This window comes from Ovis aries, chromosome 4 (assembly GCF_016772045.2).
Source record: "Ovis aries strain OAR_USU_Benz2616 breed Rambouillet chromosome 4, ARS-UI_Ramb_v3.0, whole genome shotgun sequence".
Classification (NCBI taxonomy): domain Eukaryota; kingdom Metazoa; phylum Chordata; class Mammalia; order Artiodactyla; family Bovidae; genus Ovis; species Ovis aries.
Window position 1 is genome coordinate 73,024,630 of NC_056057.1, and position 15,760 is coordinate 73,040,389.

At 42.4% G+C, this 15,760-nt stretch overlaps 1 long non-coding RNA gene across 1 annotated transcript in view; it reads right to left on the minus strand.

The window, feature by feature from the left end:
• Positions 1-7,877, minus strand: part of LOC132659746 (uncharacterized) — a 43,957-nt gene extending 36,080 nt beyond the window's left edge. Inside the window, exon 1 of the long non-coding RNA XR_009600504.1 lies at positions 7,688-7,877. This is a non-coding gene — a long non-coding RNA (uncharacterized LOC132659746). The remainder of the gene's footprint in view (positions 1-7,687) is intronic.
• Between the last annotated feature and the right edge of the window lie 7,883 nt (positions 7,878-15,760).

A 15,760-nucleotide genomic window follows, 5' to 3' on the forward strand; every position in this document is an offset into this window, starting at 1 on the left:
GGTCATGTTTTCTTGCCTACTAAGAAAACATGTTAAAAAATGCAAATTGAGAAGATATTATTATGGGGATAGTGAAAATTGGAAAACTGGCCACAGTTCTTGACCCCTCCCCCTGGAAACCGCACTCTTTATAAAATGACTTTGCTGCTGCCTCCCTCGACACATGGAGTCCATTTCCCCCACACTCTGAATCTGGACTGAGTGTGCCTTGCTTTTGGAGGTAAACATGACCATCAGACCCTTTCCTAGACCTCTGGAGGCCACGCACACTTCTGCTCTCTCCCCTGGATCCCTAACTCCCCTGTGTGAGCTGTAGGGTGAGATACCATGTCACCAGCCCTGAGTCAACCATGTCGTCCACCCAGAACCTCAGATACAAGAAACCCAAGCCAAGCTTGGGTTTAGTCGACTCGCAGAAGATCACAGACACATTTATGTGCTTAGTGGAAGCAACTGTTGCTCAGCCATGAGCTAAATAAATGGTCATTGTTTCAGGCTGCTAAGTGTTGGGGTGGATGCTTATTCTACAAGAACTACTATGTGAAAGGTGGGGTAATCTTGTATTCAGTCTTTCAAAGAGTAAATCATTTGCAAGCCTTAACGCTTTATCCATGATAAATAACAAAGTACTCTGAACATGTTGGGATGTTGCAACACAATGACAAAGCTCGATAAAAAGAGTTTCTCCGTGTATGCCTCAGAAAGGCTTCTGCTTCAGGGAAGATGGAGCAGATAATCCTTTGCCCTACTCCTCTGGCAGGTACAACTAAGACTTCTGGATATTATATTCAAAACAAACAAAGCTCTGAAGGTGGAGAGAGCAGGCAGACCGGCTAGGGATCACGGGACCTGAGGGGAGATACAATGGTCAGTTTCCTGAATTTCTTTTTTGCCTTGTATAGACCAGATTCGGAGTTAAAGAAGCCAACAATCTAGAAATGTCAACAGACATGGACCAAAATAATCCTGACAAAACGTGCACTCTCTAGTCCCAGCTACAAGAAAGAAAGCCTGGCACGAGAAAGAACTTCTAGAGAGTACCCATTCTCCTCTAGACAACAGCACAGGAAAAACTGCAGCCCTGCCTCTCAACCCCAGCAACAAAGGCTGGGTGTGCAGCCTGGATTTCCACTCTTGAGAAGCTGTGATAAGCACCTGAAAGCCCCTTCTGGGGGGTGGTATCAGGGAAAAACCATCAAGGCTGAGACCTTCATCCTACTAGACAATGAGCTGTCTCCATCTCCTACCACGTCCAAGGAGACCACATGGGAGCCTGGATTTGCACCTCCCCCTGGCAGGAAGAAGCCACCCCCTTCCTCTCCCAGGGATGGTGTCAGAGGAAGCCTAATGGAGTGAAGCCAGGCTTTCACTATGATCGGCAATAATGAGTTGTCAACCCTCCCACTCCCGACCCCAGAATTGTCAATGGAACCACATGGGGAGATGAACTGCCATCTCTGCCCAGCAGTAATAAGGAGCTCTCCCCCCAGCACCCCATGGTTGTCAATGAAAGCTGAGTGGGAAACATGAAACTTCTCCTTTCATCTGGAAAATGAGGCAGTGCCCTCACTTTTCATGCTGGGGCAAGGCCAGAAAAAGTCAGTAACAGAAGGTTCAATACAACCCAGAGTCTCATCACATAATATGCAAATTTCCAGGTTGTACTTGAAAATCACTCATCATACCAAGAATCAATCAGAAAAGGTCAGAAGTGGAATGGGAAAAAGACAACATCAGTATCACAGATATGACAGAATTAACTGACAAAGTCTTTAACTCAGTCATGACAAAAATGCCTCAAAGAACAATTATAGCTATGGTTGAAACAAATGTAAAAATAGAAAGCCTCAGCAAAGAAATAGAAGATATAAAGAAAAGGGGGTGGGTGGAAGAGAAGTGAGCGAGGCTATAAAAGTTCAGCAGGATGGATCCTGTATCTTGTCTGCATCAACGTCCAGGTCCTGCTTGTGATATTGTCCTATAGTTTTGCTAGACGTTGTCACTGGGTTGAGGGCACATGGGATCGCTCTGGATTACTTCTTAAAACTACATATGAATCTGTAATTATTTCAAAATGAAATTTCATTTTAAAACAAGCCTGTCCTTGAAATTCCAGTACTGTGTAAGGCTCATGGCGCTGCCTGGAAAAAAGTTTTCTGTGATTAAATAAGCTTTGCAAATGCTGAGGGAACAAACTCTACCAGGTTGTTTTCACTATGGGACTCACCAAAGGCATGCACTTGCATTTCCTATCATAAATGATGAACCCTACCATCAGAAGATATAATAAGGCTGTTGTGAGGATTAAATAAGATGCACCATGCACGGGGAATGTAAATTGGCCTAACTGTGGAAAAGAATATGGAGGTGCCTCAAAAAACTAAAATTAGAGTTGTCACATGATCCAGCGATCCTACTCCTGGGCATATATCCAGAAGATATACATATCTATGTTCATAGAAGCACTGATTATCATAGCCAAGACATTGAAACAACCTAAATGTCCATTGACAACTGAATGGATAAAGAAGATGTGGTGTGTGTGTGTATGTATGTATATATATGTATATACACACACACACATATGCATATATACACATCTATATGCATATGCACATATATACACACACACATAAATATATACATACACACAATGGACTATTATTCAGCTATAAAAAGAATGAAATAGTCATGTGCAGTAATATAGATGGACCTAGAGATTATCAAACTAAGTGAGGTTAATCAAATAGAGAAAAATACCATATGATATCATACTAATATATGGAATCTAAAACACAACACAAATGAACCTATTTACAAAACAGAGACAGACTCACAGAGACACAGAGAGCAGACTCGTGGCTGCCAGGGGGAGGGGGAGGTCGGAGAGACTGGGAGCTTGGGATTAGCAGATGAAAACTAGTAAATATAGGGTGAATGAAAAACAAGGTCCTGCTGTATAGTACAGGAAACTGTATTCAATATCCTGTGATGAACCATAATAGAAAAGAATATGAAAAATAATATACAAGTATAACTGGGTCCCTTTGCTATATAGTAGAAATTAGCACAGCCATTTACAGAGCTCCAGTGGCACAACCGATTAGCATGCGGTACTTATAAAACACAGCATTTTAAATCAACTATACTTTAATAACATTTAGAGAGAAGATGTACCATGTAAAAGAGCATATAATATCTGGCACAAGTGTTAAGATTATTCATTATTACATTTACTCTTTACCATAAATTTATCGCATTGGTGGTATTAATTAATTAAAAAAATAGAGAGTTGATGGAGGTTTAAGGAATTTACATAACTTAAAAGGCACAGCTAGTAAGAGGCAGAGCCAGGATTTGATCTCAGATTGGACCCCCAAGTATCTGTTATTAATTCTGATGGAGAATTCCTTCCAAAAACATGATTTAAAAACAAACCCAAAACACAACAAAAAGGGAAGGAACAAACTAGGAAAAGTATTTAGAATTATATCAAAGGGTTTCATTTATTGTTATATAAAGGGACTTCATAAATCAATAACAAACTTTTCCTAATACAACAATGGGCAAATTATTGACATGCCAACTCATGATTGTGGTTATATAAAGGGACTTCATAAATCAATAACAAACTTTTCCTAATACAACAATGGGCAAATTATTGACATGCCAACTCATGATTGTGGTTATATAAAGGGACTTCATAAATCAATAACAAACTTTTCCTAATACAACAATGGGCAGATTATTGACATACCAATTCATGATTGTGGCTAAAGGACATCTGAGAGTGTTCAAGACTCAAAATGTAATTTTTGTAAAAACTTCTAAATTAAATAGACCAATGCCATTTTTCTTTATTTTTTTCTCCAAATGAGAAAGTCGTATATCTACTCATAAAATGGCTATGGTGAAATGGGCACTTTCAAACAGCTGTTGTCATCATTACTAGTATAACTTTAGCTGCAGGAAATTTGCCTTAAAAATTTTCTCTTTTGACTTATTTAATTTCTAAGAATCAATAAAATTAATTTAAAAATTTTTAAAGTAAATCAGATATATAAACAAAGATTTATGTTCAAGGATATTTATCACAGCATAGTTTATATGACCAAAAAAATGTTAGAAGAGCCTTTATAACTGTTAGAAAATGGTTAAAAAATTATGGGACAGGTATATGAGTGATATGGGAAAATGCATATGATAAATTGTTAAGGGAAAAAGGCAGGAAACCTCCAGTTTTATAAAAGCATAATAGGTGTGAGTATAAATATATATATACATACATATATGAAAAGAAAATATATGAAAAGGACAAGGGTATCACTCTCATGAATGATAACTTTCCTTACTATAATTTCCAAAATCTATACAATAGTAAGTCAGGAAAAAACCAGCAATAATTGACTTCCCATCAATCTTTAAACCCAAAATGTCTTTGGTGTGAACACTAGCAAATTCATGTTTTAATCAAAACCTTATACTCGGAGTCTGCATACTCTAAAGCAGGATGGAAAGAACTCCTGCCTCAGGGAGTCGTATTTCCAGGGCCGTCGGATGAGGAGTGGAAACAGAAAGCAGGGCATCAGCAGAAATGCCCTCCAGGGAGGGGAGGTTAGTCAGCGGCCAGGACGAAATGTGACAGGACCAGGGCTTGGCTCCCCGACCACTGAAGCCGCCCCAGCTCCTGCTCACGTCACCACTGACACCCTGCAGTCACACGGGCACCCGGTCACATGTGTGTGCTGCTGATGCTGCCAAGTCGCTTCAGTCATGTCTGACTCTGTGCGACCCCATAGACGGCAGCCCACCTGGCTCCCCCATTCCTGGGATTTTCCAAGCAAGAACACTGGAGTGGCTTGCCATTTCCTTCTCCAACACAGGAAAGTGGAAAGTGAAAGTGAAGTTGCTCAGTCGTGTCCGACCCTCAGCGACCCCATGGACTGCAGCCCACCAGGCTCCTCCATCCATGGGATTTTCCAGGCAAGAGTACTGGAGTGGGGTGCCATCGCCTTCTCCGACATGTGTGTGAGAAACATCAAACAACTATCAAAGTGGTTTTTGACAATTTGTTGAAAGAAGTAATAATAGAATAGTATTGATGCCATTACATGGCTTGATAGCCAGAGCACACCATTGTCCATACCAAACGTTACCTAGATTTTTTTTTAAAGAGTAGGGATGCTATGCTTTTCTATTTGCCATGAAACTGAGCAGTATGCGGAGTATGCATTAGCATATTTAGTACTTGGTGCCTAATAGGCAATTTACACTTCTCTTGTCTCTTGTCCACAGACCTCTTGGCTTCTTTTCTTTTTTAAAAACGATCCGCTTGTATTTATTTTTGGTCGTGCTGGGTCTTAACGGCTGGGAAGGCCTCTCTTTACCTGCAGCGAGAGTGGGCTATTCTCCAGCTGCGGTGCTCTGACTTCTCCCTGCAGTGGCCTCCCTGCTGCACGCGGCTACGGTAGCTGCAGCCCAGAGGCTCTAGACCGCAGGTTCACGAGTTGTGCCGCACAGGCTTACTCGCTCCACAGCACGCAGGATCTTCCCAGATCAGGGACCCAACCCATGTGAGCTACCAGGGAAGCCCATCTCTCGGTTTCTTTTCCCATGTCTGTTTTCCCTGTTTTCATCATCTCAGGGAAAGGCACTTTTACCTGCTGCTTTTGTTTTTAACTTTCAGGTCAGTTTTTTAAAATACTATACTTATTTGTCAAAATAAAGATTTTCACATTAAAAAAAAATCAACCATATATTTAACTTTCAATCTACTGGCTGTTCTCGTTTCATCACTTTCTTTCACCTCTGACCCTCTCCTGGTATCCACTCCATTCCCAAATGCAAGCTGAATTTGTCCACTTCTATCTGCACTATAACTAATCAAAGCCAAGCCAAGTGCATCTGGATCAACATATTTTTCCTTCTAAACCGGTCTCCCTGTTCCCACTGCTGCCTTTCACAGTGCATTCTCTGCCCGGCAGTCCATGTGATGTTTTACAAATGTAAATCAGGCCTGCACCTAAAGCCCATCATTAACTCTGGATGAAACTCAGAACACTATCCATACCGCTTGCATTGGTATTGATTTTTCACCTGACCTGACCCTGCCAATCTCTCTCATCTCACCTGGTACCACTCTCCCCTTCACAGCCACCTCCACAGCCTTCTTACTGTCCTCAATGAGGTCAAGTGTGTGGCCACCACAGGACCTTTGTCCTAGCTCATCCTTCTGTCTCAAACATTTCCCCCAAACCTTTCCGTCATTCACATGGCTCCAATACCACCTCTTCACTAATTACCTTCATTAACTACCTAATTTAAAGTCACTTCACCCCATTCTATTTGCTTCATAGCACTCACTATCCTTCAACAGTATGTATGTTTAATGTCTGTCTCCTCTATTAATGAAATGTAAGTCTCATGGAGTAGGAATCTGGCCTGTCTTATATCCTACACCCCTAGAATCATGCCTAGTAGATTATTCATTGAATGAATGAAAATGTATTTAATCATATAAAATATGGATTTTCTATTATTGATTTGTTGAGTGGTAAGCCCATAAATGACATAAATATTCTAAAACACATTTCTAAATATTCTAAAAATACCACAAGACTATTGGGGGGATGAAATGAATCAATACCTAAAAGGCAGTGACTGCACGCTTTTGGGAAGTGCTTCTGTGTGGTCATGAGAGGATTCAGCGCAGTGGGTGACGGATGGAGACAAACAGACAGTGTGGGACAGGGCTGGGAGCAGAGGCAAGTCCAGGGGTGGGGACAGGGAAGAATATGAGAAAAGGAGGCTAATGATCCAGCCCAGCAGCCAATGGCCACCAACAAGAGTGTGCGCTTGGTGTGCAAGGCACAGAAAGCGTGATGTAGGAATGGGCTATGGCTTTAGGAACAGCTATCTGTGCATTGTAGGCTTGAGGCAATTTGCTATCTGTTGCAGGTAGACTCCTGGCTCAGGGAGACAGATAAAGCCCAGAGCGGTAGGAACTGGAGTGTGAGGCAGGTTACTAACACAGGAACTCAAACTCAGAGAACAAGGTGGGTGCCTGTAACGAAAACTGTGTACCAGACAGAGCCTGGATCTGCAGGTAAAGGCTGAAGTCCAGCTTTCTTCCCCCGACCCCCTGCAGGTTCTCTGTGTGTTTCAACAATTTTAACATAGTCAAGAATGTTTCATGAAACAAAATAAAAAGTATCACCAGTCTATAGAAGCCTGAGGTCAGAAAGAAACAGAAACAAAACTGGCCCTTTTGCAGTAAAGCATGTGCTTGAGAGAAGGAAGATACAGAACTTCCTGGAGGCTTCACAGCAAGTGCCATGAGGCTAAAAACACCTCAGAACTTTGCTTTTAGATATTTATGACCATCTGTAATCCTGCTTCCCAGGTGGTGCTAGTGGGAAAGAACCTGCCTACCAACGCAGGAGACGTAAGAGAGGTGGTTCAATCCCTGGGTCAGGAAGATCCCCTGGAGGAGGGCATGGCAACCCACTCCAGTATTCTTGCCTGGAGAATCCCCATGGACAGAGGAGCCTATCTGGCTACGCCCACAGGGTCACAGGGTTGGACAGGACTGAAGCGACTTAGCGTGCACCCACCTTAGCCCACACATAATCACTGCATAAAGCCCACAGTGTTATAAAGATCCCATTAGAAAAAACTGTCTCCTTACCTGTGGACCCATCTGTAGATGTGGGCCAGGCACCCTGGCACAATGCTGTTAGGTGAGGGGGGATGGAGGTGAGCCCCCAGACGTGCTGCCCAGTCACTGGACCCCCAGAGCACAATGCCGGGCAAGGCTTCCTTCAGCCCTTCTTCCCAAGGTCTGCAGAGATCCTGGAGCAGAATTCTGAGCTGGGACTGCAGACTGGAATCACATGGACAGCTTTAAAAATTCCTGAAGCCTGAGTCCCATACCTAGAGATGCTGATAAAACTGGCCTGGTGTAGGCAGAATCCCTGAGATTTTAAAAATTCCCAGCTGGGTGTAAGGGGTAGCTTGGAGACTGGGCCTGGACTGACCACAGAGGGTCAAGAGGGAGGGTCATGGAGGCGGACCTGGACACCAGGTAATAGGGTCACTTCTCTAATTCCCAGTATCAGTGGGCATGAATCCACTGGATCTGCTTTCCTTGTTGTTTTCACACACCAATTCCCAGCACATATCGCTTTTGTGCATCTTGACATTATCGGTAAATAATTTTAAAAATTGCATGCAGACTTTATTTCATTATTTAAAAGATGAATTTCTACTTTCTTGTTCTTTCATGTGGTAGAATAAGACATTCAAGCTCAGGTACTGGCTTGGGATCGCGTGCTGCACTAATAATTTTGTTTGGAGCAATGGTGCTTAGTGATGAATAAAGTGAGGCCAGTCAATCCTAAAGGAAATCAGTCCTGAATATTCATTGGAAAGACTGATGCTGAAGCTGAAACTCCAATGCTTTGGCCATCTGATGCGAAGAGCTGACTCATTGGAAAAGACCCTGATGCTGGGAAAGATAGAGGGCAGGAGGAGAAGGGGATGACAGAGGATGAGATGGTTGGATGAAATCACCGACTGGATGGACATGAGTTTGAGCAAGCTCTGGGAGTTGCTAATGGACAGGGAAGCCTGGTGTGCTGCAGTCCATAGGGTCACAAAGTGTCGGGCACGACTGAGTGATTTAACTGAACTAAACTGAAAGTAGGGCCTGGAATCAGACAGGGACTTCCCAGATGGTTCAGTGATAAAGAACCTACCTGCCAATGCAGGAGACGTGGTTTCGATCCCTGGGTTGCGTAGATTCCCTGGAGAAGGAAATGTCAAGCCACTCCAGTATTCTTGCCTGGGAAATCCCACGGACAGAGGAGCCTGGTTGGGAAGCCTCCTCTCCTCCATGGGGTCGCAGAAGAGTTGGACACAACTGACGACTAAACAATAACAAGAATCAGACAGACCAGCGTTAAAATCCCAGCTCTCTTCTGAAATTCACAAGCGAGACTGAAGATCTCCCCTTCAGGATCCCTTTTTCTCTAACCCAAGTGTCTCTAGGACTCAGCCGTCTCTGAGGCCACAGTCATCTCTCTACCTACACTTTGCCGGCCTAGTGCCTCTATCTGCTTATGTGGCACCTCTGGTCCCTTGAGAAGACACCACTGCCCACTGCCACTGGGCATCCCCAGAAGGTGTCCGTCCTGTGCACTACAGCCTGGCGACCATGAGACTGCTGGAACCTCCTCCCCCTCTCCTTTCATCCCAAGGGAGTGGCCGTCCTCTTGGTCTGCGGCCTCTGCACTAAAGGCTCCTCTGTCCACTGTGCCCCCAGCTGACAGGCCACGGCTCTGGACTGCTCTGCTGGACACAGAAGTCCACTCTCGCAGTGGTCACGTGCTGAGGTCACACCATAATTTTACAGGAATGTAAGAGAAACTGAGACTCTCAGGACAGTGTCCCAAAGCAGAACAGCTGTGTTCTTCCTGGTTTCTCAAGAAACAACTCGATGTTTTCACTCAGCTCTTTTCTCCTAGGTTCGGACACAGATCTGAAGGGGAGGCAATAGATTCAAGCCACAGCTCTTGCATTAGGAGTCCATGTCTGTCCTTCAACTGTTGGGCTATTGTAACAAAAATACCATAAACTGGATGGCTTATAAAAAACAGAAATTTGCTTTTCAAAGTTCCAGGGATTCTGGGGTTCTGCAGAGGGCCCTCTTTCTGGTTCATAGAAGACTTTTTTCACAGTTCTCCTATGGCAAAAGGGGCTAGGGAGTTCTGTGTGGCCTCTTTTATAAAGTCACTAATCCCCATCATGAAGGGGACATATACATTCACACCTTAGTGCCAACCCTCTCCAACGGCTACTCAATGGCCTCTTTGAGTACTTAATCTTTCCTTATGATAAGTTCTCTCTAAAGAGCTCTTTAAACCTCCCCATACCCCAGATTCCATTATTCCCCTCACCTGGCCTTCAGAAGCCTCCAAAATTGCTTAATTATAGCAATGCACAGAACTAACACTGTTTCCCAGGAGGCTTCTTAAAAAGCTTGTCAAAGGCCCCAGCGAGGCCCACCTGCGCTGCTGGTTCAACAGACATGCCCAGGAGATCTGAACCCTATAGCTGTTGTTATTCAGTGGCTAAGTCGTGTATGACTCTTTGCAACCCCATGGACTGTAGCCCACCAGGCTCCTCTGTGCATGTAGTTTTCCAGGTGAGAACATTGGACTGGGATGTCATTTCCTTCTGCAGGGGAACTTCCTGACCCAGGGATCGAATCCTACAGTAAAAGGCTCCCAATCTTTGCTGTGTCTATATCAAGTGAAAGTTGCTCAGTCATGTCTGACTCTTTGGACTATACAGTTCATGGAATTCTCCAGGCCAGCATACTGGAGGGGGTAGCCTTTCTCTTCTCCAGGGGATCTTCCCAACCCAGGGATTGAACCCAGGTCTCCCACATTGCAGGTGGGTTCTTTACCAGCTGAGCCACAAGGGAAGCCTGTGTCTATATCAAAGTATCTTTTAACTCCTCTCCTTCTGTTCATTCGCTATCTTCTCTCTCTTTCTTCTTTCTTTTCACATGCTCGTATCAATATTTTAATGCAAAGGGTGCATCCTTCTGAGTTTTCTTTCCTTTTTTCTTTTTCATTCTTTGGTGTCAGGTTTGCTAATACACTAAATTTTTGTTGGTATTTTTTTCATTTTCTTTGCTGTTTCATTAGCATTCTTATTAATTTCTAAAATCAAGACAGGGAAAAGGAACCAGGCACCAAACTGAATTTTCTTTCCTTTTCACAACAGAAGAATTCCAGCATGTCATAAAAAAAAAATAAAGGCAGCAACACATAAGAATATCAATTGAGCAATTTATTTACTTCAGTAGAATTTATCATCTCAGCACTGATAAAAAAAAAATATGGTTGAACAGAAAACGAGTAAGAGAAATAAATTTTTCCTTCACATACTTTAGAATTTCCAGTGGCATAAGAGTTCCATCTGCCACTTCAAATGTATCACATGGGGTACATTCAAAGTCTGAAACTCCAAAAGCAATGTAATTTAGTACTTAGGAAAAAAAAAAGAAACAACTATGTGTCAGAATACTTTCGCCAGAGGAACATTCCATACAGATAAAAAGGCAGGCTAAAGATAAAACAGACATTTCAGCTGAACAAACATTTAAAGATTTTGGCCCAACAGATCTCTGTTGAGTGGCCAGCTCTGTGTTAGCTACTAGGTTCTTGAAGTCAATAGTCAGAGAATTATAAAAATAAGGTCAGTCTTGCTGTCTTTGCCAGGCTTCCAATTTTTTTTTTTTTTTTAGGTTTTTAGTCTTTTTTTTAAAAAACACTCAAAATTTTTTAAAATGAAGGAATTTTAATTCATTAGTGAAATATTTCATACCAATTGCAGCATAGTCAAACCACAGGGGACAACAATTTTTTATTGTTCCTTCTCCCCTTTCTTCTCCACTAAAAGGCTTCTGAACTGTTTATATGGAAGAAAGGTTCTCAACTGGCACTATTTTTAAACTAGAATTTTATTATGTGTACTATTATCAAACCAGATTAGCCACGTCTGTCACATTTGGTCTGTAAATCAAGTTGTTAGTAGAATCTCATTACTGTTCATTGAAGAACACCGTTTAGTGTCTTAAATCCCGTCTAAAATCTGTAAAGCTGAATTCTTTGGGCTGATGGGATTTGATAACTCCCAGGGAAAGCGCCTGCGTGATCCTGTGCTCAGGCGCAGTTCATGGCTCGAAGGAGCTGATTAAAGCAGGGACAAGAGGCGAAATAATGACTGATTTATCCAGACGGAGAATTAATTATCTCCATCCGACACGTTCAGTATCAAATCGAGCTGATTTCACTATCAGATACAGCAGAGCTGGGGAACAGATGATGGCTCCATGGCAAACGTCCTTTTGCTGAATATTCTAGCTGTGGTCAGTAGTACGATTGAAAGATGAGATAGTCTTGAGGCTTTTACGGCATCCAGCTGTTGTGGCTCCTCCGATTCTTTGTGGACTCAGTAGACACCTCTAGTTTCTAAAAAAACACCCTTTTAAACATTTTTCAACAGACAAACAGTCTGAAGTTCTTCTGAACCACCTTGCTGGCTGATGAAAAACGCCATCCAATACACAAAGATCCTTGAAAACAACCCCTCCCCTCAAATGTGACTCTTTAATGATTCAGCAACATGCTATTTAGTGGCAGATGAAAAACCAAAAGCATTGGAGGGAGAAATGTTTCAGGAGTATGAAGCTAAATTGGGGATGCAAATTCATTATGGTTGAAATATCACTGTTGGGATTACTTTTTCCTTTTCTTTAAATCAACCTCATCTTTTCTCTGTCAAATAGTTTCTCTCTTTATCCAAGTGTCTTACCTTCTCCAGTGGAACAAAACAGTAAGCATTATTTTACCAATGACTTATTTTCCCATTATTAATAACCAGGTACATTCCAGGTTGTCTGCAATGTCAGGGTGAAACCCAAAGATTCACAATCTGTGATCCATCTTTCTTGGCATGTTTGCAGAAAAATAAATGACAAAAACAATAAAAAAAATACTGTGACATCAAAATTTTATATCTGCAGTGAAGATGTTTATGGGAGTTGCCTCATTGTCCTAGCCACTTTTGAAGCCTTGGCACTGAAGGGGAGGCAAAGAGGTATCTTCTTTCAGGAACCTCCATTGGGTCTTCTAGGAGGGAAATGTCATAAGATACAGTGGTGCTGCCCTGTAGCCTTGGGACTGAGACTTGTGAAGGGGAAGCAGAGGGAAAAAGACTATCTCTTGCCTTTCTCACAGTATCCAGGATGGGCAAGGAATTTATACTTGAGAGCAGAGGTGGGAGATGTCAAAACTCAGTCCTGGAGAAGTGTAACATTGAGTGAGGCACTATATGTCCTTTCTGTGTTTCAGCTATTTAACCCCCATGCCTGGGCTTCCCTGGTGGCTCAGTGGTATGCAGGAGACATGAGTTCAATCCCTGAGTTAGGAAGATCCCCCTGGAGAAGGAAATGGCAACCCATTCCAGTATTGTTCCTCCTGAGAAATCCCATAGACAGAGGACCCTGGTGGGCTAAAATCCATAGGGTTGCAAAATATTCAGACATGACTTAGCAACTAAACAACAGCAACCTCTGTGCCTAGCCCAATACAGAGCAAATGGTAAGCATTCAATAAATATTTATTGAGTTGATTTATATTTTCTTTCTATCCCAATTCTAGGCAACTTGCCCAGGTTTAAAGGTGCAAAGTCTCTGTGAGAAGCAATGAGACAAATAAAGCCGCTATGGTAGGAGGACTTTGATAAACAACAACATAAAAAAAATAGGGCTATCAAAGTTGGGAGTTGTATTAGTCAGGATATGTTAGGCTACTCTATGGTAACAAACAACCTCTCCAATCTCAGAGACTAACATAATGAAGACTTATTTCTAACTCATGCAAAGACTAATGCAGATGTTCCTGGTCAGATCATTCTTTTAGGTGACTCTTTTCCAAGTGTTGACACAGAGATCCAGGCTCTTTCCATCTAGGACTTTCATCATCCCCTGTTCCACTGTTGTCTCTCAGTCCATCTTTTCCAACCAGCCAACTGTGGAATGAGACAGGCAGTATGGAAAAGGTGTACCCTTGTTTTATTCTGGTAGTTATACAGCAATTCTACAACAAATTTTTATTATTGGAAACTATTCCCTTGGCCCCAACCGATATTAGGAACTGGAAAATATAGTTCAGTTATGTACCCAGAGAGAAAAAGGGGTTTGGTGAGTAGGTAGCCAGTCTGCCTTGAGAACCTGATTAAAAATTACTGATAAAGAGAGTAATGTGATAGAGCTAATGGCCGGCGAAGTCAAACCACATTAATAACGTCAGTCTGTCACCGGTCATGAAGACCAGAGGAGGAGCAATCAAACAACGGCAACAAGCCAAGGAGGCAGGGCAGTTCAGGGCAGCGACACTGGATCATAGCAGAAGCCCAGCAGAAGTGCAGAGTGGGGTGAGACGGAAGGTCTGGGCTAGACAGGTTCCGGATCTCCACAGAGAACCACTTGGAGATATTCCTAGGAGAACAAAGTTACTTGGAGGGGCTTGGTTTAGACAGGCATCCTTGTGAGAACCAGACAGAGACCACTCTAATCATACATATATTGCTTCTAACCTGTGAGCTCCAGGAAGGTGACACTTCTCAGTCATAACTCACACAACGTCAAACATGCATATAAACATACTAGTAATTTTCATTTACCGAGCACCTGTTTTCCAGGCATTTTATGTATACCGTCTCTAATTCTTACAATAGCCTTGCAATGCACTAATTTCCCTTGGTAGTGGTACCTACATCTATGTTCATATTTTCCATGATATATGTGCACATCTACTAAAATGCCTTCTGTGAGGCAGTGTAGCTGCTGACACATACAAACCACCCTAATACAGAGCGTTTTAAGAAGAACTTGTTTACTGTATAATCCAGCAATTCCACTCCTAGGCATATACCCAGACAAAACTATAATTCACAAAGGTAACAGGCACCCCTGTGTTCATGGCAGCAGTATTTACAGTAGGCAAGGCATGGAAACAACCTAAGCACAAGGTATCTTGAGATCTGGGCTTAGAACTGGGACACCACCACTTCTGCCACGTTGGTCAAAGAGAGTCACAAGACGAGCCCCAGTTCAAGAGTGGGGAAATAAAATCTCCTCTTAAAGAGCAAAACCATCACTTTGCAAAGGGCCTGGATATGAGAAGAGGCAGCGAACTGGGGCCATTTTTGCAGTCAATTACCCACATCTAATATCTTAGACATTTTCCCCCTAATATAAAGTAGATAACATGTTTGCTTAAAATGTGGTTTTATTAATTGGTGGAATAGCACAGGAGTCTGTCAGAAAGTGTGTGTTTTCCAGTCCCTCTCATCTGAAAAGTGCTAGATAGACAATATATTCAATGGATAACTACCTTTTTTATTTAGGGAGTCAGGGCAAGAAAATACCCAGGTCCAGGCACCAGATCCATCTAAATAGAAACTGGCTTTGCAGCAGAAGATCTTAAAAAGGCAAGATAAAATTGAAAATTTGACTTCCTGTAGGCCTGGCAAAGAAGTGGGGAGGGCAGGGAAGGAAGCTGTGAATGTGTGATGAGCAGCTGGCTTTTATTTTTAAACACATATTACTGTTACCCAGATTTTTTTTTTCTAGAAAAATGAAGAGACTTATAAAGAATTCTGACACCCAGGAATATCATTTCCAGCAGATGCTAAGGAGATTGGCATGGTCTTCTCAAAACAAAGTCTTCTCTTTGTGATCTGTTTGTTTAGTCTACAGAGAGGGAAAAATGAATGCACGATAAGTGCTGAAAGGTGAAAAATTCCATTGATTGTTGGTAGGTCCTCAACAGATATTTGAAATGCCGGAATCAACCTTTATTCACTATTACAACAGACTCTCCTTTCAGGAAGTTCAGTTTTGATGTTCGTGAGTTTGAGACTGTACATCTCATACTCCTGTGACATTAAAGGTCTTTGTTCAGTGGGAATACTCCAGTACCATTGGTGGTAACCAGGCTGCTCCAATATTATTTTTAGGTCCAAACTTAGGAGTAAACTAAGAGCACAACATTAAGAAAGCTACAGGGAGAGCCAACCAAATTCACCCTTTTCTTCTGAGGCCACTTGATAGTAAATTTAGAAGTGATAAGCCAATTGATACATAACCAAATTGCTTTGTAGGTTTATGGACAACTTGTGGAAC